Source organism: Tachyglossus aculeatus, chromosome X4, assembly GCF_015852505.1.
Source record: "Tachyglossus aculeatus isolate mTacAcu1 chromosome X4, mTacAcu1.pri, whole genome shotgun sequence".
NCBI lineage: Eukaryota > Metazoa > Chordata > Mammalia > Monotremata > Tachyglossidae > Tachyglossus > Tachyglossus aculeatus.
In genome coordinates this window covers 50081992-50092685 of record NC_052098.1, presented here as the reverse complement: position 1 = coordinate 50092685, position 10694 = coordinate 50081992, and positions in this window count along the sequence as shown.

The following is a 10694-nucleotide window of genomic DNA, read 5'->3' as shown; positions in this document are numbered from 1 at the left end:
TATATCCATTACACCATGTTTAGTGGGGCTCACTGTGCCTGATCCTGAACTGCCCTTGCTCTCTTCTCCTGACCTCTGTACTTGCTATTCTAGTCTTGAAAAAGCAATAGTAATGAAAGTGGTACATTAAATGCTTACTCTGTCCCAAAGCACTGTGCCAACACTGGGGATAGATACAAGATAATCAGATCGGGCACCATCCATGTCCCACAGAGGGGAGCTCACAATCTAAGTAGAAGGAAGTGCAGGACCCTTCACCCAATTTTCTATAGATGAGGAAAACAAGGCACAGAAAGGCTAAGCAACTCACCCGGGGCATACGGCAGGCCTATGGCCTAAGAGCCCCGGTTTCCTGGCTCCCAGTTCCATCCTTGTACTCCTAGGTTGCCTCCTGACAAGGGAAGGGAAGGTCATGCACAGGTACTTCCTTGTATGGTCTTGAGAGGGGGGAGAGGGAGTGAACCCTGGCTGGTGGATAATATAATAATGATGGCAGTTATTAAGCACTTACTATATGCAAAGCACTGTTCTAAGCGCTGGGGGGGATACAAGGTGATCAGATTGTTCCACGTGGGGCTCACAGTCTTAATCCCCATTTTACAGATGAGGTAACTGAGGCCCAGAGAAGTTAAGTGACTTGCCCAAAGTCACACAGCTGAGGTGGAGCCGGGATTTGAACCTATGACCTCTGACTCCAAAGCCTGTGCTCTTTCCACTGAGCCACGTTGCCCTTCTGCTTCCCGGGGCCTACCTCAGCCCTCACCTGACCCTGAGCTAGATACTGTATGCACATAGGATGACCACGTCCAAGAAGTAAAGGATAACACTATTATGGGTGCAGTTGAGGAACACATTCCAGAAGCATATTCTCCCTGCTCTGATGTGCTAACTTCAGCAGAATCCACTGAGCACCTACTGCATGAAGTGCTGTAAATAAGCTGGAAATGGTCGCAACTCAGCTCTGATATGAGAAAAAATCTCAGAACGGAAGTCCCAGGTTGGTGGGCACTGAAGGAGTCATGTTCAGTGGAAAGGGTGGTGTTGAAAGTGTGGATTTAATAATAAAAGCAGTAGTAATAATAATTTAAAAGGTGGTACTTACTGTGAGCTCACTGTTGGGTAGGGACTGTCTCTATGTGTTGCCAACTTGTACTTCCCAAGCGCTTAGTACAGTGCTCTGCACACAGTAAGCACTCAATAAATATGATTGATTGATTGATTGACTTGCAATGTGTTAAACACTGCTCTCAGCGCTGGGGTAGATTCAAGCAACAGTGGCTTAGTGGATAAAACATGGGCCTCAGAGTCAGAAAACCTAAATTCTAAGTTCTAAGCCGAGCTCCACTACTTGCCTGTTGTGGGACTTGGGGAATTCACTTAACTTCTCTGTGCCTCAGTTTCCTTAACTGCAGAGTGGGGTTTCAATACCTATTCTCTCTCCTACTTAGACTGTGAGCCCCATATGGGACAGGGACTGGGTCCAACCTGCTTAATTTGTATCCATCCCAGTGCTTAGAACAATGCTTGATGCATAGTAAGCACTTAATAAATACCATTAAAAAAAAAGTTACTTAGGAGAGTTAGAGTTCCTGTCCCACATGGGGCTCTCAATTTAAGTAGAAGGGAGAACAGACACTGAATCCTCATTTTACAGATGAGGAAACTGAAGCAAAAGAAGTTAAGTGACCTGCCCAAAGTCAAACAGCAGGACAGTTGCTGAGCTGGGATTGAAGCCAGGTCTCCTGACTTCTGGACCGCTTGCCCTTTCAACTAGGTGAAGGTAGGCTGGGTATGGAGACTAAATGGGGCAGAATGACTGGGTAATCGGAGGGGGTCATGAGAGATAAGAAGTCTTTGTTGGGTCACAGGACAGTTTAGTGGGGAGGGTGTGCATGGGAGAGAAAGCAGGTGAGGAGGTTGTGGTTGAAGAGTGAGATTTCAGTGTTGGTTGAGGCAGGCTTCCCCCTCCCCAGTTGGACCTTCAGGACTGCTTCCTGTCCACCGCCATCCTCTGTCCACCCCCGTGTCCTTGGAGCCTTGGAGCTTCAGGTGATCCCACGGCTCACCACACTGGCCAGAGGCCTCCATAAGCGGGAGGGGGGAATCCCTCACTGATGCTTCCTGCCTGACATTGTGAGGCAAAACTGAAGATGAACTGGTTACCGACAGGGTGCTTGAGACTCTCTGTTTCCTCTCTGGCCCCAGCAACCTCCCTGCATTCCTCCCCCAGATCCTGAAGCATGAGAACTAAGCCCGGTAACAACTGGCCTGGCTTAGGCCTCACCCCCCACGAGGCTTCCTGAGAGATTTGGGCCCCGGCCAGAACCTTACACACGATGCCTCGTCCTGGCCGAGTCCCTTGAGTCCTCCAGCTGCATCCTACTGCAAACTCCAGCTGTGGTTCCTTGGGTCAGGCCTGGGAGGAACCATGGGGAGCCATCCTCTCTCAGCTGCTGTGAGCACACCACCTAAGTGTTTAGTACAGCGACCTGCATAAAGGGAGCGCTAGGTAAATTCATTCATTCATTCAATCATATTTATTGAGCGCTTACTGTATGCAGAGCACTGTACTAAGCACTTGGGAAGTACAAGTTGGCAACATATAGAGAAAGTCCCTACCCAACAGTGGGCTCACAGTCCAGAAGGGGGAGACAGAGAACAAAACAAAACATATTAACAAAATAGAATAAATATGTACTAATAAAATAGAGTAATAAATACATACAAACATACATACATATATACAGGTGCTGTGGGGAGGGGAAGGAGGTAAGGTGGGGGGGATGGGGAGGAGGGAGAGAGGAGGCTCAGTCTGGGAAGGCCTCCTGGAGGAGGTGAGCTCTCAGTAGGGCCTTGAAGGGAGGAAGAGAGCTAGCTTGGCGGATGTGCAGAGGGAGGGCATTCCAGGCCAGGGAGATGACGTGGGCTGGGAGTCGACAGCGGGACAGGCGAGAACAAGGCACAGTGAGGAGGTTAGCGGCCGAGGAGCGGAGGGTGCAGGCTGGGCTGTAGAAGGAGAAAAGGGAGGTGAGGTAGGAGGGGGCAAGGTGATAGAGAGCCTTGAAGCCGAGGGTGAGGAGTTTCTGCCTGATGCGTAGGTTGATTGGTAGCCACTGGAGATTTTTGAGGAGGGGAGTAACATGCCCAGAGCGTTTCTGGACAAGGACAATCCAGGCAGCGGCGTGAAGTATGGATTGAAGAGGGGAGGGACAGGAGGATGGGAGATCGGAGAGGAAGCTGATACAGTAATCCAGACGGGATAGGATGAGAGCTTGAACGAACAGGGTAGCGGTTTGGATGGTGAGGAAAGGGCAGATCTTGGCAACGTTGCGGAGGTGAGACTGGCAGGTTTTGGTGATGGCTTGGATGTGAGGGGTGAACGAGAGAGCGGAGTCGAGGATGACACCAAGGTTGCGGGCTTGTGAGACAGGAAGGATGGTAGTGCTGTCAACAGTGATGGGAAAGTCAGGGAGAGGGCAGGGTTTGGGAGGGAAGACAAAGAGTTCAGTCTTGGATATGTTGAGTTTTAGGTGGCGGCCCAGACTTCCAGATGGAGATGTCCTGAAGTCAGGAGTAGATGCGAACCTGGAGGGAGGGAGAGAGAGCAGGGACCAAGATGTAGATTTGGGTGTCATCAGCGTAGAGATGATAGTTGAAGCCGTGGGAGCAAATGAGGTCACCAAGGGAGTGAGTGTAGATCGAGAACAGAAGGGGACCAAGAACTGAACCTTGAGGAACCCCTACAGTAAGGGAATGGCAGGGGGAGGAGGAGCCTGCAAAAGAGACTGAGCATGAACGACTGGAGAGATTAGAGGAGAACCAGGAGAAGACGGAGTCTGTGAAGCCAAAGTTGGATAGCGTGTTGAGGAGAAGGGGGTGAGGAGAAGGGGGTAAATAGCAGTGATTCACTCGGTCATTCATTAATTGATACTTGAAAGTCAATACAAAACTTTGGGGTTCCTATCCCACCCTAAAGGGCATGATGCCACTGTGCCCTTAACTGTCTCAACGGGCTCACACCTCCGTGTCGTGGTCCTGTCTCTGCCGCTCCTCTCCCGTGGCACAAGCTCTCTACTTCTCAGCCTCCCCAGAGCACACACTCTCTGCCTTTCAGCATCCTTTGTGACACCCACTCTCTGCCTCTCAACTTCCCCAAAGGTGCACGTGCACGCTCTCTGCCTCTCAGCCTCCCCCGTGTCAAACATGATTTGCCTTCCTGCCTTCCCCATGGTACTTGATCTCTGCCATTCAACCTCTTCTCTCCATGGTGCAGCTGCCTCTTTTTGCCACACATGTGCCGCTCCTTCTTCTTCCTCAAGCATGAGTCTCGCCTCCTCATCTCAGATTTGTACAATTGGATCACGTGGATTTTTCCTGTCATAACCCAGGGTGGAGCAGACCTGGGATTCTGTGAACAAGAGAAGTGGAATTCCTGAACAACAAGAATGAGATGTAGGTGAACTGGCATTTGCTGTGTGGGATACTCATTTTATGGCATAATTCGAATAAGCTCATTCTGACTAGAACCCCAAAGGACCTGGGTTCTAATCCTGGCTCTGCCACCTGTATGCTGTGTGACCTTGGGCAAGTCACTTTGCTTCTCTTTGCCTCAGTTACCTCTTCTATACAATGGGGATTAAGACTGTGAGCCCTATGTAGGACAGGGAATGTGTCCAACCTGATTAGCTTGGATCTACCCCAGTGCTTAGTACAGTGCTGGGCACATAGTAAGTGCTTAATGAATACCACAATTATTATTATTAATATTTATCACTTGCTGTCAGAAGCCTTAAGCCTATCCACCCTGTCTAGCCTGTGATCTCCATTCTCCAAAGCCCAAACTGAAACTTTAAAACTTTCTGATTACCTAACTCCTGTTCTGGAAACATTAACCATAATTATGAAAAGTGAATGAAACTCCCCTCATTTCTTTCCACTCTGTCTTTTCATCCATTTTCAAATTACCCACTGCATCATCCAGCTATCACTCCCCTCCCTCCTCCCATTCCTTTCCAAATGCCTCAAGTGGGTTTATACACTTGCTAGCTCCACTTCCTTTCCTCCAACTCTCTTCTTGATCTTCTCTGATCCAATTTCCTCCCCATTCACTCCTCTGAAACTTCTCTCTCCAAGTTCACCAATAGCCACCTTTATGTCATAGCTGAGAGACTCCATAATTTGTCCTAATCCTTCAACTCTGTGGAACAATCTCTCTTTGAAACATTACCCAATCTTGGTTTTTCTGACACAGTTCTCTTCCAATTCTCCTCCTACCTCTTGGGCCTAGCCTTCTCAGTCTCTTTCATTCATACATTCATTCATTCATTCATTTATTCAGTTGTATTTATTGAGCTCTTACTGTGTGCAGAGCACTGTCTTTCACCAGCTCTTCCTCTGTCTCCCACTCCCTTCCTGGGGGTCTCTCTCCATGCTAGGTTTTGAGGGTCCCCCTTCTCTTCTCAATTTATACTCACTCCCTTGAGGAGCTCATTCACTCTGATGGTTTCAACTACCACCTCTATGCTGATGACTCCCAAATCTACTCACTAGCCCGGACCTTTCTCCTCTGTAATCTCACATCTCCACCACCTCTGGGATATCTTGTCAAGTCTCAATCTCATCTCTCTCACCATCAACCTACTCCCTGCATAAAACTCCCTCCATTCATTCATTTATCCAATCATATTTATTGAGCGCTTACTGTGCCCGTTATTGGGTAGGGACCGTGTCTATATGTTGCCAATTTGTACTTCCCAAGTGCTTAGTACAGTGCTCTGCACACAGTAAGCGCTCAGTAAATATGATTGAATGAATGAATGAATGTGCAGAGCACTGTACTAAGCGCTTGGGAAGTACAAATTGGCAACATATAGAGACGGTCCCTACCCAACAACGGGCTCACTTCACCTTAGCCCATTCCATCTACCAGTCGACAGCTCTCCCCCATATTTCAGAGCCTTTCTGAAATCAACTCTCCTCCAGGAGGCCTTCCCAGATAGCTCTCTAATCACCCCATTTTATATCCTCCATCTGTCATTTCAGTCTTTCTGCACCACCTAAACATTTCAGTACTCAAACCCCCCCTAGAAACTAAACTAGTCTAAACTAAACTAGTCCACTAGACTGTAAGATCCATTAAGCAGGGATCGTGGCTACCATCTCTATTGCACTGTGCTATCCCAGCACTTAGCATGATGCTCTGCACACGGTAAGCCCTTAATAAATAGCATTAATTGATAAACTCTATTAACTCCCTCCTATCTGGAAAATATTCAAATTTATCTTTCCCTCATTCGATCGTAAGCTCCTTATGGGAAGGGAGCATGTCTTCTTCGACTTTTATCTCCCAATCGCTTAGTCCAGTGTTCTGCACACAGTAAGCGCTCAATAAATACTATTGAATGAATGAATGATAAACGCGGAATAAATACTACTGATGTACCTGTACCCTGGAGCCTAGGACCTGCTGACCCCTCGTGGCCATTTCCGGTATCGAGCCTACCTGTGCTCATGGAGGAAAAAAAATTCTAGTGGGTTCCTTGGGGCAGCCACTTTCCCTTCCACTACCCTCCCCTCTTCGGTCACTTTTTGGCTTTGGGGCTTTAAGGCAGTCGATCAGCTCTCTCCCCACGACTTATCCTCACTCCTTTCCCCAGCTCGCACACTTCATTCCTCTCAAGCCAACGTAATCATTATGCATCTCCCGCAATTGACCTCTTCCTCACACTCTCCCTCCTGCTTGGAACTCCCTTCCTTTTCATGTCAGGCAGTCTAGTCCAGAGCTCTCCCCATCTTCAAAGGCCTTCTGAAATCACACCTCCTCCAGGAGGCCTTCCCTGACTAGCCTCTCATCTCCCCACCCCATTTCCCCACCTACTGTCACTTCAGCACTTCTGCTATCAATTTTCATGATAGCATGCATGTCTTCTTCGACTTTTCTCTCCCAATCGCTTAGTCCAGTGTTCTGTATTTATTGAGCGCTTGCTGTGTGCAGAGCACTGCACTACTCACAACCTCTGCCTCCACTGTAGCACTTAAGTACACATCTTCATGCTCTAATACTTCCTCCTACCTCTGATTTATTTTAATATCTCTTTACCTTACTAGATGGTAAGGTTATTAAGGGTTCGGGAGAGTACAACCAAGAGTAACTCAATTGTACTCTTCCAGATGCTTAGTACAGTGCTCTGCACAGAGAAAATGATCCATAAATACCACTGAATGATTGACTTTTTGAGGTTGAACGCCAGACTGTAAGCTCATTGTGGGCAGGAAATGTGTCTGTTTATTATTACTCTGCACTCTCCTGAGCACTTAGTACAGTGCTCTGCACAGAGAATGTGCTCAGTAAAGACCATAAAATGAATGAATGAATGATAGAGATTCCCCAGGGGGCTTCACACTAAAGCACTTCCAGAGAGCCCCAGCAGCTAGTTGCCGCTGTCCTGTGACTCTGAGATTCAGAACCCCCAAAAGGCATATGAGGCATCTGGGGTTCAGCTGTGGGCTGGCCACAGAGGTATAGAGGAATGCCAGAGGCCCAGCTCTCCCTATGAGAGTGAGTCTTCAGGAGGATCTCTTTTGGAGGATAAAAAGATAACCAGTATTTCCTTAATTGAGATTGCAGCAACAATGGTAGTAGTATAACGAAATCCTAAAGTAGATCCAGAGATAACCACCTGTTCTTACTCTAGAGAAGCGGCGGGGTGTAGTGGCTAGAGCGCAAGATTGGGAGTCAGAGGACCTGGGTTCTAAACGTGGCTCTGCCACTTGCCTGCCATGTGACCTCGGGAAAGTCACTAACTTCTCCTTTCCTCAGTTTCCTCAGCTGTAAAATGGGAAGTAATTATCCATTCTCCTTCCCTCTTAGACTGTGAGCTCTGAGTCAGGGCAGGGACTGAGCCCGATCTGATTATTCCATTCCTACCCTAGCACTTGGTGCTTGGTAAATGCTTAACAAATACCACAGCTGTTATTATTATTGGTGCCTCACTTAAGCCCACGGGTGGCCACCCCCCAGGACCCTCTGCTATGCTTCCCTTAGGTGCTTTTCTGAGTCCCCACCATCCACAGGTCCTTTCCTGGTAGTTGACCCTGCTGACACTCAGGCCTCCCTTTTTTATGGTATTTGTTAAGCATTTACTATATACCAGGCACTTGGGTAGATACAAGCTAATCAGGTTGGATAGAGTCCCTGTCCCACATGGGGGTCACAGTCTTAATTCCCATTTTACAGATGAGGGAATTGAGGTACAGAGATGTAAAGTGACTTGCTCAAGGTCACACAGCAGACAAGTCGCAGAGCCAGGATTAGAACTCTGGGCCTTCTGACTCCCAGGCCCATGCTGTATCCACCAGGCCAGGCGGGCATTGAATCACCATTTTACAGATGAGGAAACTGATGTACCGAGAAGTTAAGTAACTTGCCCAGGGTCAAATAGCAGGCAAGTGGTCCCCTCACTCATACTGTTCCCCCAGGTTGGAACTCTCTCCTTTCTCAAATTTGACAGACCAAATCTCTCCCCACCTCCTCCCACAAGCTTTCCCAGTTTAATCTCCAACACTCCAAGCTGTACAAACAGACTAGCCATTTTCAGCACTTATATATTCATTTATCAATCAATCAATCAATCAACCAATGATATTCATTGAGTGTTTACTATGCAGAGCACTGTGTTAAGTGCTTGGAAGAAGTACGAAACAACAGAGTTGGAAGACATGCTCACTGCCAGACAAGAAGTTTACTGCCTAGATCGGGAGGTGGACATTAAAATAAATTACAGATACGTACACAAGTTCTCTGGGGCTGAGGGTGGGGTGACTAGTTCTTAAAGGGTACAAATCCAAGTACAAGGGCAACCCAGAAGGGAGAGGAAGTAGGGGAAATGAGGGCTTAGGCCTCTTGGAGGAGATGTGATTTTAATAAGGCTTTAAAGGTGGAGAGAGTGGTGGCCTGTTGGATATCTTCAGCCCCTGTATATATGATTATTCAATTGCATACTCAATTATTTATTTTTATTACTCTAGTTGTAAATATTGTATGCATGTCTCCTCATTAGAGTGCAAGCTCCTTGCGGGCAGGGAACGTCACTGCTTTTTGTTGAAAATTCTTAAGTGTTTAGTACAGAGCATTGCATCAAGTGATCACTCAATAAATGCTACTACTACCATTACTACTTCTATTATTACTACTACTACCACTATGAAGTTAAATCATCCCATTTCCCTTTTCTCTCATTTGAAACACTGAAAAATCTCTTTAAATCCAGCACTATGAATCGACCACAAGGTGGAAGTATAATACAACTCTGATACAAGGGAAGCAGCGTGGCTTAGTGGAAAGAGCACGGGCTTGGGAGTCTGGGGTCATGGGTTCTAATCCCGGCTCCGTTGCTTGTCAGCTGTGTGACCTTGGGCAAGTCACTAAACTCCTCTGTGCCTCAGTTACCTCATCTGTAAAATGGGAATTAAGACTGTGAGCCCTATGTGGGACAACTTGATTACCTTGTATCTCCCCCAGCGCTTAGAACAGGGCTTGGCACATAGTAAGCGCTTAACAAATACCAACATCATCATTATTATTATTATTGTCATTATTATTATTATTATTATATCCCAAAAAAGTTCCATCAACTACCTGAAGAAGCCTTGAAGTACAATTTCTCATCCTCAGCATTACGTCTTAAAACATATAACTAAAGAAAAATTAATTTCTATATCCTATGGCCCAAAGTGAATTTCAGCAGCATTTAGGGGGATAGTTTACTGGAGACAAACTATTTAAGAAAGAGTTAAATTTTTTAAGAAAACCAAAAAGCTACTAGATTCTCCAGGGTAGATAAAGAATTGTTATTGAAAGGGTGGAACTTAAATGTATTTATCACTGCCTTCGAGAGATGGAAATCTTTCCCTTATATTTTACAGATCCTGAATCAATAACCCTGGACAGGACTCAATTAAAGTGGAGTCATCTTAGACCCATATAAAGTTCCCTCTTCCCCTCTTCTCCCCACTCCCATCCATACTCCACTCTTCACTCTGCTGGGATAGTTTACCGTTCAACCCTGATACCCCTCCCCACTACCACTTCTCCGAGAAGGGCCATCCCTCAGCCAGCATTCAGAATGGCCTGGTGCACCTTTTGGAAAACTCTTATTTGCTACCATAGCTCTCTGAAACATCTGTACCATGCAGCTCCCACAGCCAGCCTCACACCTGTAAGTGGACCCCACCAGTAGAATGTTTAGGGGGTGAGAGGGAGACTTTGGAAAGCTCGTGTCTGATGGCTTTAATTTTCAATTTTCTAGACTGTGAGCCCATTGTAGGGTAGGGACTATCTCTATATGTTGCCGACTTGTACTTCCCAAGCATTTAGTAGAGTGCTCTACACACAGTAAGTGCTCAATAAATACGATTGATTGAATGAATGAATGAATTGAGCACTTACTGTGTGCAGAGCACTACTCTAAGTGCTTGGGAGAGTACAATATACCAATAAACAGTCACATTCTCTGCCCAAGATGAACTTAGAGTCTAGAGGGAGCCAAAAGTAGATGTTGAGTGAGATCATCAGGGGAAGGGAGGGAGGTAGTGCATCATATTGACCCCTAAGGGCTCCTGATTTGCCAATTTGAGCTACTTTCTTCTGCTTGAGGAAAGCCGGCACAAAGGAAGTTGTGACTGGACATTTTTGA